Below are 10,484 nucleotides of genomic sequence, written 5' to 3' on the forward strand. Positions count from 1 at the left end.
AAGGCTCCCAGTGCTTCCCCATTGAGAATGATATTTGCTGTGGGCTTTTCATAGATGGCTTTTAAAATGTTGAGGAATGTTCCCTCTATCCCTACACTCTGAAGAGTTTTGATCAGGCATGAATGCTGTATTTTGTCAAATGCTTTCTCTGCATCTAATGAGAGGATCATATGGTTCTTGGGTTTTCTCTTGCTGATGTGATGAATCACATTGATTGTTTTATGAGTGTTGAACCAGCCTTGTGTCCTGGGGATAAATCCTAACTGGTCATGGTGAATAATTTTCTTAATGTATTGTTGGATCCTATTGACTAGTATCTTGTTGAGAATTTTTGCATCCATGTTCATCAAGGATATTGGTCTGTAATTCTCCTTTTTGGTGGGGTCTTTGTCTGATTTTGAATTAAGGTGATGCTGGCCTCATAGAATGAATTTGGAAGTACTCCATCTCTTTCTATCTTTCCAAACAGCTTTAGTAGAACAGGTATGGTTTCTTCTTTAAACGTTTGATAGAATTCCCCTGGGAAACCATCTTGCCCTGGGCTTTTGTGTCTTGGGAGGTTTTTGATGACTGCTTCAATTTCCTCCCTGTTATTGGCCTGTTCAGGTTTTCTATTTCTTCCTGTTCCAGTCGGAAAATATGCAGGGGACAATCCCAATCTTTTAGTAATGGTTCAGACTCGATTTGTGACCCATTATGTGGTCTATTCTGGAGAAAGTTCCATGTGCACTTGAGAAGAATGTGTATTCAGTTGAGTTTGGATGTAAAGTTCTGTAGATATCTGTGAAATCCATCTGGTCAGGTGTATCATTTAAAGCTCTCCTTTCTTTGGAGGTGTTGTGCTTAGAAGACCTATCGAGTATAGAAAGAGCTAGATTGAAGTCACCAAATATAAGTGTATTATTATCTAAGTATTTCTTCTCTTTGGTTATTAATTGATTGATATATTTGGCAGCTCCCACATTCAGGGCTTATATATTGAGGATTGTTAAGTCCTCTTGTTGGATAGATCCTTTAAGTATGATATAGTGTCCCTCTTCATCTCTCACTACAGTCTTCGGGGTAAATTTTAGTTTATCTGATATAAGGATGGCTACCCCTGCTTTCTTTTGAGGACCATTTGAATGGTAAATGGTTCTCCAACCTTTTAGTTTCAGGCTGTAGGTGTCCTTCTGTCTAAAATGAGTCTCTTGTAGACAGCAAATAGATGGGTCCTGCTTTTTTATCCAGTCTGAAACCCTGCGCCTTTTGATGGGGTCATTAAGCCCGTTCACGTTCAGAGTTACTATTGACAGATATGAATTTAGTGTCACCATGATAACTATTCAGTCCTTGTTTTTGTGGATTGTTCCACTGAACTTCTTCTTAAAGGGGAATTTTAAGAGTCCCCCTTAAAATTTCTTGCAGAGCTGGTTTGGAGGTCACAGATTCTTTTAGTTGCTGCCTGTCTTGGAAGCTCTTTATCTCTCCTTCCATTTTGAATGAGAGCCTTGCTGGATAAAGTATTTTTGGTTGCATCTTCATCTCATTTAGGACCCTGAATATATCCTGCCAGCCCTTTCTGGCCTGCCAGGTCTCTGTGGAGAGGTCTGCTGTTACCTTAATACTCCTCCCCATAAAAGTCAGGGATTTCTTGTCTCTTGCTGCTTTAAGGATCTTCTCTTTATCTTTGGATTTTGCAAGCTTAACTATTAGATGTTGAGTTGTTGAACGGTTTTTATTGATTTTAGGGGGGGGATCTCTATTTCCTGGATCTGAATGCCTGTTTCCCTTCCCAGATTAGGAAAGTTTTCAGCTATGATTTGTTCAAATACATATTCTGGCCCACTGTCCCTTTTGGCACCCTCAGGAACCCCAATTAAACGTAGGTTTTTCTTCCTCATGCTGTCGTTTATTTCCCTTAATCTATCTTCATGGTCTTTTAATTGTCTCTTTTTTCCTCAGTTTCCCTCTTTGCCATCAAGTTGTCTTCTATGTCACTCACTCATTCTTCCACCTCCTTAACCCTCGTTGTTAGGACTTCTAGTTTGGATTGCATCTCATTCAATTGATTTTTAATTTCTGCCTGATTAGATCTAAATTCTGCAGTCATGAAGTCTCTTGAGTCCTTTATGCTTTTTTCTAGAGCCACCAGTAGCTGTATAATAGTGCTTCTGAATTGGCTTTCTGACATTGTTTTGTAACCCAGATTTTGTAACTCTGTGGGAGAGAGGACTGCTTCTGATCTTTCTTTTGAGGTGAGGTTTTCCTTCTAGTCATTTTGCTCAGTGCAGAGTGGCCAAAAGCAAGTTGTATTGGGAAAAGGAGAAAAAGAGAAGAGAGAAAGAAGGAAAGAAAAGAGAAAAAGAAAAAAGGAAGAAAAAAAGAAAAAAAAAAGAGAAGAAAAAGAGAAAGAAAAAGAAAGAAAGGAAAAAAAGGGTAGGGGAAGCAAACAGAAATCAAAAAGAAAGAAAAGAAAAGAAAAGAAAAAAACCACGGTGGAGTATCTTCTGATTCTGTTTACTTTAAGTCCCTTGGCTTCCCCTGGAACTTGTCCGTCTAGCTGGTCTTCTTGGGGAGGGGCCTGTTGTGCTGATTTTCAGGTGTTAGCTCTTGGGGGAGCTGCTCTGCCCGCTGCCTGGTGCAGGGCTCATTTGGGATTGTTTACCCCCTGAGGCCCCAGGAGGAACAATCGCAGCGGCGGGGCCAGCTCTGGAGCCCTGGATTCAGCCCCCGCAGGAACTCCGGAGCTCTCCGTCTGCATGGCCTGGAGGCTCCGGGGCGGGGCCGCTGATCTGCTCAGCTCGGGGCAGGAGCGTCCTTGGGGTCCTGGGCCCTCCCGGCCTCTGCCTGTCCCGGGGGAGGCCGGATCCTGGGCTGTGTCCCGGTGCCCTGTGATCCCGGTCTGCGCTGTTGGATTCACGCTCCGGCTGTGCAGCCCCCTCCGCAGGGAGCCTCTTCCTCTGCCCGAGCCCCCCCCGAGCTGCTCCCGCCCCGCAGCCCCCTCCGCGGAGCCGCCGCCCGAGCCCCTCCGAGCTGCTCCGGGTCCCGCCGTGCGCGCTGCAGCCCTTAGGGAGCTCGGCGCACTCTCCTGGGCGCGCAGTTGCTCTGTTAGTGTCCCCGGGAGCCCGAGGGCATCCCCGCCCTCCTGGGTCCTGCTCCAACTCCCCACGAGCCCCTTTCCGCCCGGGAAGGTCGGTGCAGCTCCTGCTCCTCCGGGACGGGGCTCTCCTGTCCTGGGGACACTCGCCCCGGCCTCAGCCCGGCTCCTCGCGGGGCCCCTCCCCCTTGGAGGCCTTTGTTTCTTTATTTCTTTTTCCCCGTCTTCCTACCTTGATAGAAGCGCGAACTCTTCTCAGTGTTGCATTCCAGGTGTTCTCTCTTTAATTCTCAGGCCGAATTCATAGATTTTCAGGATGATTGGAAGGTTATCTAGGTAATTTGGTGGGGACAGGTGACTTGGGGACCCTACTCTTCCGCCATCTTGACCCTCCTCCTGCTTTATTTATTTTTTAAATATTATATTTATTTATTTGAGAATGAGAGAGAGTGAAAGAGAGCAAGTGCAAGAGCAGAGGGAAACACAGAGGGAGAGGGAGGAGACTGCGAGCAGAGATTCCAATGAGGGGCTCTATCTCATGACCCTAAGATCATGAGCCAAAGTCGATAGATACTTAACCAACTGAGCCACCCAGGGGCCCTTCATTTTGGTCTCTTTTTCTTTTTTTTCTGCACATATCATCATTTCTTTTATTTCTCTTCCCTTCAGAAAAGTGTCAAATTAATCTCTAAAGTTTTTATATAACTGTATGTTCATTTATAGGCTGTAGTCTTGGACATTGAATTTATATAAATGGTGTTGAGTTATAAATGTGAGGTTATTCTTTGATTTCATCCAACACTAAATTTTACATCTGTCCATGTTGCTCTATGTACATCTAATTCATTATTTTTACCTGCTATTCAATTTCCTTTATGTGCATTTTCCCCTCTTACTAGTTGTCAATACCTCAGTGATTCATAATTTACTGTTAGCAAAAATAATGTTGCTGTCAATATCCTTGTATACTTGTCTTTATAGACCTAAAATATCTGTTTTTGTGCAGGCCTTGCTTCTTTTCTGATATGACATAAAAATAGTTAATTTTACTAGTAATTATCAAATTTCTTTCCAAAATATTACAAAATAGCCCTAGGGATTACTAAAGTTTCTTTAGTTTTCACACCTCTTACACCATTTGAATGTTACCTTTTTTAAAAAGCTTGGTGGATATAAAATAGTATCTCATTATTTTATTTATTTTATTTTTTTAATGAATTTATTTTTTATTGGTGTTCAATTTACCAACATACAGAATAACACCCAGTGCTCATCCCGTCAAGTGCCCCCCTCAGTGCTCACCACCCAGTCACCCCCACCCCCCACCCTCCTCCCCTTTCACCACCCCTAGTTCGTTTCCCAGAATTAGGAGTCTTTATGTTCTGTCTCCCTTTCTGATATTTCCCACCCATTTCTTATCCCTTCCCTTCTATTCCCTTTCACTATTATTTATATTCCCCAAATGAATGAGAACATATAATATATAATAGTATCTCATTATTTTAATTAGAATATCTCCTGATAGCTGAGATTTGTTCACATATTATTTAGTCATTTGGGATTTCCATACCTTGAATTATATGTTGTCATTTCTTGCCTTTTATAAATTAATTTTTGTTTATTGTGTATTACAAAATCTTGGACTTTTAAATATGAGAGCCCCTTTATGGCTAGATATTGATAGTATCTCCTCTAATCTGTCATGTACTGTGAGTTTTAGTGTATGCTATCCAATATTCAGTAAAAATTCTTTAATGTGATCAAGTCAAATTTTCTAATTTTCTATGGAACGATTTTCTCTGGGGTTCTTATTTAGGAAATATTCCACCAGATCACAAAGATGGGATAGCTGGGTGGCTCAGTGCTTGAACCTCTGCCTTTAGCTCAAGTCATGGTCCTGGGGTCCTGGGATCAAGTCCCACATTGGGCTCCCCATGGGGAGCCTTCCTCTTCCTCTTCCTCTTCCTCTTCCTCTTCCTCTGCCTATGTCTCTGCCTCTCTCTGTGTGTCTTATGAATAAATAAAATCTTAAAAAAATCACAAAGATTATTTTGTTTGTTTTTGTTTTAATTTATAAAAAACTTAATGCATTATGTTTCATACTGATGTATTTATATCTGTTTGTGGTTTATACTGTCAAAATCAAGGCGTGGTATTACTTTAGTATATACTTCTATCATTCTGGCAACTATGAAAATGTGAAGTAGTGTCTTGCCATTTTTATAAATATCTTTTACTTTGATTCCCTGAGCATCTCAGCAGTACTCTGAGTACTCTGATGGTGTGTCCCAGAACTCCCCATGTTCCATCAAGTGTGGGTTACTGCCAGCAGAATGGTATCCATCAGCAGCAGGCTCCAGTGTATGGTCTGAAACTTTTTTGTTTTGCTGGTGGAGGTGCTGTTTGGCATAGTAAGTATTTTTTAATATTTCCTTTGTTCATAGGTTAAGTAACTTTATTTTTCTTCATGTAGAGATAAATGATTGATCCTTTTCCCACTGATTTGAGGTGTCAACTGTATTACCTATAAAGTTTCATGCACACATGGCTGTGGTTCTGTTCCACCATTATTTTTTATTACTATTTCTTCATAGTATAAGCTATAACATGGCAAGGGTGAGTTTTCATTTGAATTTTATCCAAACATTTTTAGGGTTTCTTTGGCTTGTAATTTTATTTAGAAAGGGGAACCCTCTTACATTGCTGGTGGGAATGCAAACTGGTGCAACCTCTCTGGAAAACATATGGAGGTTCCTCAAAAAGTTAAAAACAGAACTACTCTGTGATCCAGCCATTGTGCTCCTAGATATTTTCCCTAAAGGATACAAAGGTACTGGTTTGAAGGGATACATGCAACCCATGTTTATAGCAGCATTATCAACAATAGCCAAATTATGGAAAGAGCCTAAGTATCTATCAACTGATGAATGGATAAAGAAGAGTTGCGATATATATTGGAATATTATTCAGCCATAAAAAGAATAAAATCATGCCATTTGTAATGACATGGAAGGAGCTAGACAGCATAATCCTAAGTGAAATAAGTAAGTTAGAGAAGGACAAATATATTATTTCACTCATATGGGAATTTAAGAAACAAAACAAAGTGGACATGGGGAGAAAAGACGGGAAAACCAAGAAACAGGCTCTTAACTATGGAGAAAAAAAACTAATGATTACCAGAGGGGAGGTGGGAGAGAGGATGTGTTAAATAGGTGATGGGGATTAAGGAATGTACTTGATGTGATGAGCACTGGGTGTTGTATGGAAGTGTTGAATCACTAAACTGTACACCTGAAACCAATTTTACACTATATGTTAGCTGAGTATAATTTAAATAAAAACTTGAAAAAAAATCTGAGTAAAATAAACAAACAACAGTCCCAGACTTATTTGTTACAGGGCCCTGTCATCTAAGTTTCTTGGAGTGAAGCAAATCTGTAACAATCTGTGGCTCTATAAGGAAAACTGAACCAACATGTACACATTTGAAAAACTGAGTATATGGCAGATGTATGTTTTATACCTTAGTTTCTTTTCCTTAGCATTATATTGTGAACATATCATTAAACTATCTTTTTAAAAAAAGATTTTATTTATTTATTCATGAGAGTCACAGAGAGAGAGGGAGAGAGAGAGAGAGAGAGAGGCAGAGACATAGGCGGAGAAAGAAGCAGGCTCCATGCATGGAGCCTGATGTGGGACTTGATCCCGGGACTCCAGGATCATGCCCTGGGCTGAAGGCAGGCGCTCAACCACTGAGCACCCATGCATCCCAAAATATCTTTGAAATATCAAAGATAAATGTGTGTGTGTGTGTGTATGTGTATATTTATATATATATATAAATCAGTGTCACTTTTGTCATATTTTATTGGTTGTGAGTGAGTCACTGGAAACAGCCCAGATTCAGCAGGTGGGATACTGGCATGGACTTCTTTCTTCAAGGAGTATAAAATAATATGTGGCCATCATTAAATCTTCCATACATGATGTGAATTTTTGCTTATTATTAAATTGCTTTGATTCTGATTTTCTTTTGTTTCTATCTCCATCCTTTTATTTTCTACTTCAACTACCCAAAATACCACCAACATGCATCAGAATGTTGGAGGCTGCTTGGAAATCCATCTAAGGCAGTAGGTGATCTGCACATAGCCTTTAGAATGAACTCTTTTTCTCCAATATCACAATATCTAGGTGCTTTCATTTTTTATTATCTAATTCGTCGCTCTACAATATCTTTCAATCTGTAGTCTTGAATTTTAAAAATTAATGAGCAGTCTTCATTTCATCTCTTCAAGTATATTCTATTTCTTTAATACTTCATGTGACTCTTATTAGACCAAAGTTACATTGTTACATAGTTGCATATTATGTCTTACCAATTTATCCTCCTTCCTTCTATATCTTTTGACCATTATCTAACAGGACCAGGAAATTTTCTTGGCCCAGTCCAGCTCATTAATATTCTACTCAGTTACATTTATTCACCTTTCACTCATACACTAACTGCCTTATATCATTTTTTGATTTTTAAAGCAATTAGTTATTGGGGCACCTGGGTGGCTCAATTGGTTAAGTTTCCAACTCTTCATTTTAGCTCAGGTCATGATCTTGGGGTCAGGAGACTGAGCCCTGTGGTGGGCTCCATGCTCAGAGGGAAGTCTGCTTGAAATTCTCCCACTTCTTCTCCTTTTACCCCTCTCTCACTCACACTCTCTCTCTCAATAAATAAAAAAACATGTATTTTCTTTTCTTTGTTTTTGTATAAAGATTTTATTTATTTATTCATGAGAGACACACAGAGAGAGGCAGAGGGAGAAGCAGGCTCTCCGTCATAAGCCTGTTGCAGGACTCAGTCCCAGGACCCCGGCATCATGACCTGAGCCAAAGGCAGAAACTCAACCACTGAGCCACCCAGCAACCCATAAAATATTTTTAAAAGAAATGGTTCTTTATCACAAATGAATGTTGCAACTTCATATTTCCAATATTCTTTATTAAGTCTCTGAAGATATTAATGCTTTTATTTATCTAAAAATGCTTTGTACTTACATGCTAACCATTTTTTGAAAGATTTTATTTATTCATGAGAGACACAGAGAGAGAGAGAGAGAGAGAGGCAGAGAGACACAGACAGAGGGAGAAACAGGCTCCATGCAGGGAGTCTGACGTGGGACTTGATCCTGGGTCTCCAGGATCATGCCCTGGGCTGAAGGCAGTGCTAAACCACTGAGCTACCTGGGCTGCCCCATGCTAACCATTATTAATTTATTCTTAATGTTATTCTTTCTTGCCCATTAATTCTGATTGTTATGTTATGGTTGTTCAGTTCATTGCCTTTTTCCAAGTGTCATTATTTTCTTATTTTATATTCTGTATGCATATGTCCCTGGGACAATAGGTAGCTCCTATAGAAAATATACGTGGAGGTAGGGCAAGAGATGAAGAGCTAGATCTAGGCCACAAATCCTCCAGCTAGATTTTGTGATCGTCACCGCAGAGAAAGTTTATTGCTGTCTGGGTTTTCATAGTTCTTATTTCCTACACCCTAGGCAAACCAGCTCCTTAAGTGACCTTCCATTATCCCTGCTCCAGAACAACTCTTGTCCAGGAATTAGTCAATGAAATTAGTAAAATTCTATAGACCTCAATTGGGACAAAAAAGGGACTTCATAGGGTTTACAAGTACCTGACCATGACAAATGCCCTGAGTTTTTATTCGTACTCAATAGCTTCAGGGTTGGTCAAGGTATTCTCAAGGGAAAGCATGGGAGAAATAAAGAACCAACTAAAATCTTTCCCCTTTACCCAGTTTTCCATACTGCTTATCCTCTCCTGGTCTATGTCATAGGCAGCAAACCAATTCTGACTTCAAAGATTCATATGGGTTTGTGTTATATTCTGAGATTCAGGAACTTCTCAGATGTTGTTGGCACACTCAGGGTTTGGGGCTGGGGGCAGGCTGCATTATCAGAGGCTTATTCTATGTATATTGAGGTGATCTCATGGGCTTTTGATAGGTGGTTTGTTTGTTAATATAATGAATTAGACTGTTATTTGTAGTTAAACCAACCTTGAGTTAAACTAAACTGCATCTTATCCATTTTGATGTATCAAACTTTTTGTGTATTCCTCAATTTAATTTGCTGACATTTCGTTTACTTTTTGGATCTGTCTTTGGAGGGTATATCTTCATCATATTTTCATATAATGTATTTTTCTGGTTGGTATATGAGAAAATTGGCCTCATAATATGAGTGGGGAAGTATTTCCTCCCTTTTACTTTTGTGGAAAAGTCTGTGTGGAGTAGTATTTATTATTTTTTTTTCTTTCTTAAATACTCCTTAGAAAGTATTTGTGTTACTAGTGAAGTTAGTAGGTCTAGAGTTTTGTTGTTATTTTGTTTTGTTTGCAAAGGTTTTTAACTACTTATTGAATTAGTAGATATAGACCTATTCAGGTGGTCATTTCTTCTCTAGTGAGCTTTGGTAGTTGTTGTGTTTCAAAGAATGAGTTTATTTCATCTAATCAAAAAATTCATTGAAATAAAGTTATTCATAATAAATCCATGGCCATCTTTTTAATTTGTATAAGATCTCTAGTGATTTTACCTAGTTCATTCCTGATACTGATAATTTGTGTCTTATCTCCATCTTCCTCCTTCCTCTCTGTATTTCCCTAATCTGTCTGAGTAAATTTGAGCATCTTATTAAATTATCTCTCTTCTCAAAGTAAAATATTTTAAAGGAAGTTTCCTATTGTAATCTGTTTTCTGTTTCATTGATTTCTGTTCTGATATTTCTTTTTTCTTTTTTTTTAAATATTTTATTTATTTATTCATGAGAGACCCACAGAGAGAGAGGCAGAGACACAGGCAGAGACAGAAGCTGGCTCCATGCAGGGAGCCTGACATAGGACTCAATCCCGGATCTCAGGATCACACCCTGGGCTGAAGTCGGCACTAAACCGCTGTGCCACCTGGGCTGCCCTATTTTTTTTTCTTATTTGGAGTTTCATTTAGTTTTCTTTTTTAATTCTTTTAATGGTAGAACTTGATCATTGATTTGAAAATTTGTATTTTTAATAAAAGCTTTAAAGCTATATATTTTTCTCTAAGTATGGTAGATTTTGAACGACATGGGTTTGACTTAGGTGAGTCCATTTATACAGAGATCTTAAAATAAATGTGGTATAGTTGTAGTTTGATTCCTATTTCCCTGCTAATCAGAGATGTTGATCATCTTTTCATGTGTCAGCTGGCCATCTGTATATCTTCTTTGGAAGAAATGTCTATTCATATATTCTGTGCATTTTTAATTGAATTATTCATTTTGGGGGTGTTGAGTATATTATGAGTTCTTCATATATGCTAGATACTAACCCTTTATCTAATATGTCA

The sequence above is a fragment of the Canis aureus genome, chromosome 23, assembly GCF_053574225.1.
Source record: "Canis aureus isolate CA01 chromosome 23, VMU_Caureus_v.1.0, whole genome shotgun sequence".
Lineage (NCBI taxonomy): Eukaryota > Metazoa > Chordata > Mammalia > Carnivora > Canidae > Canis > Canis aureus.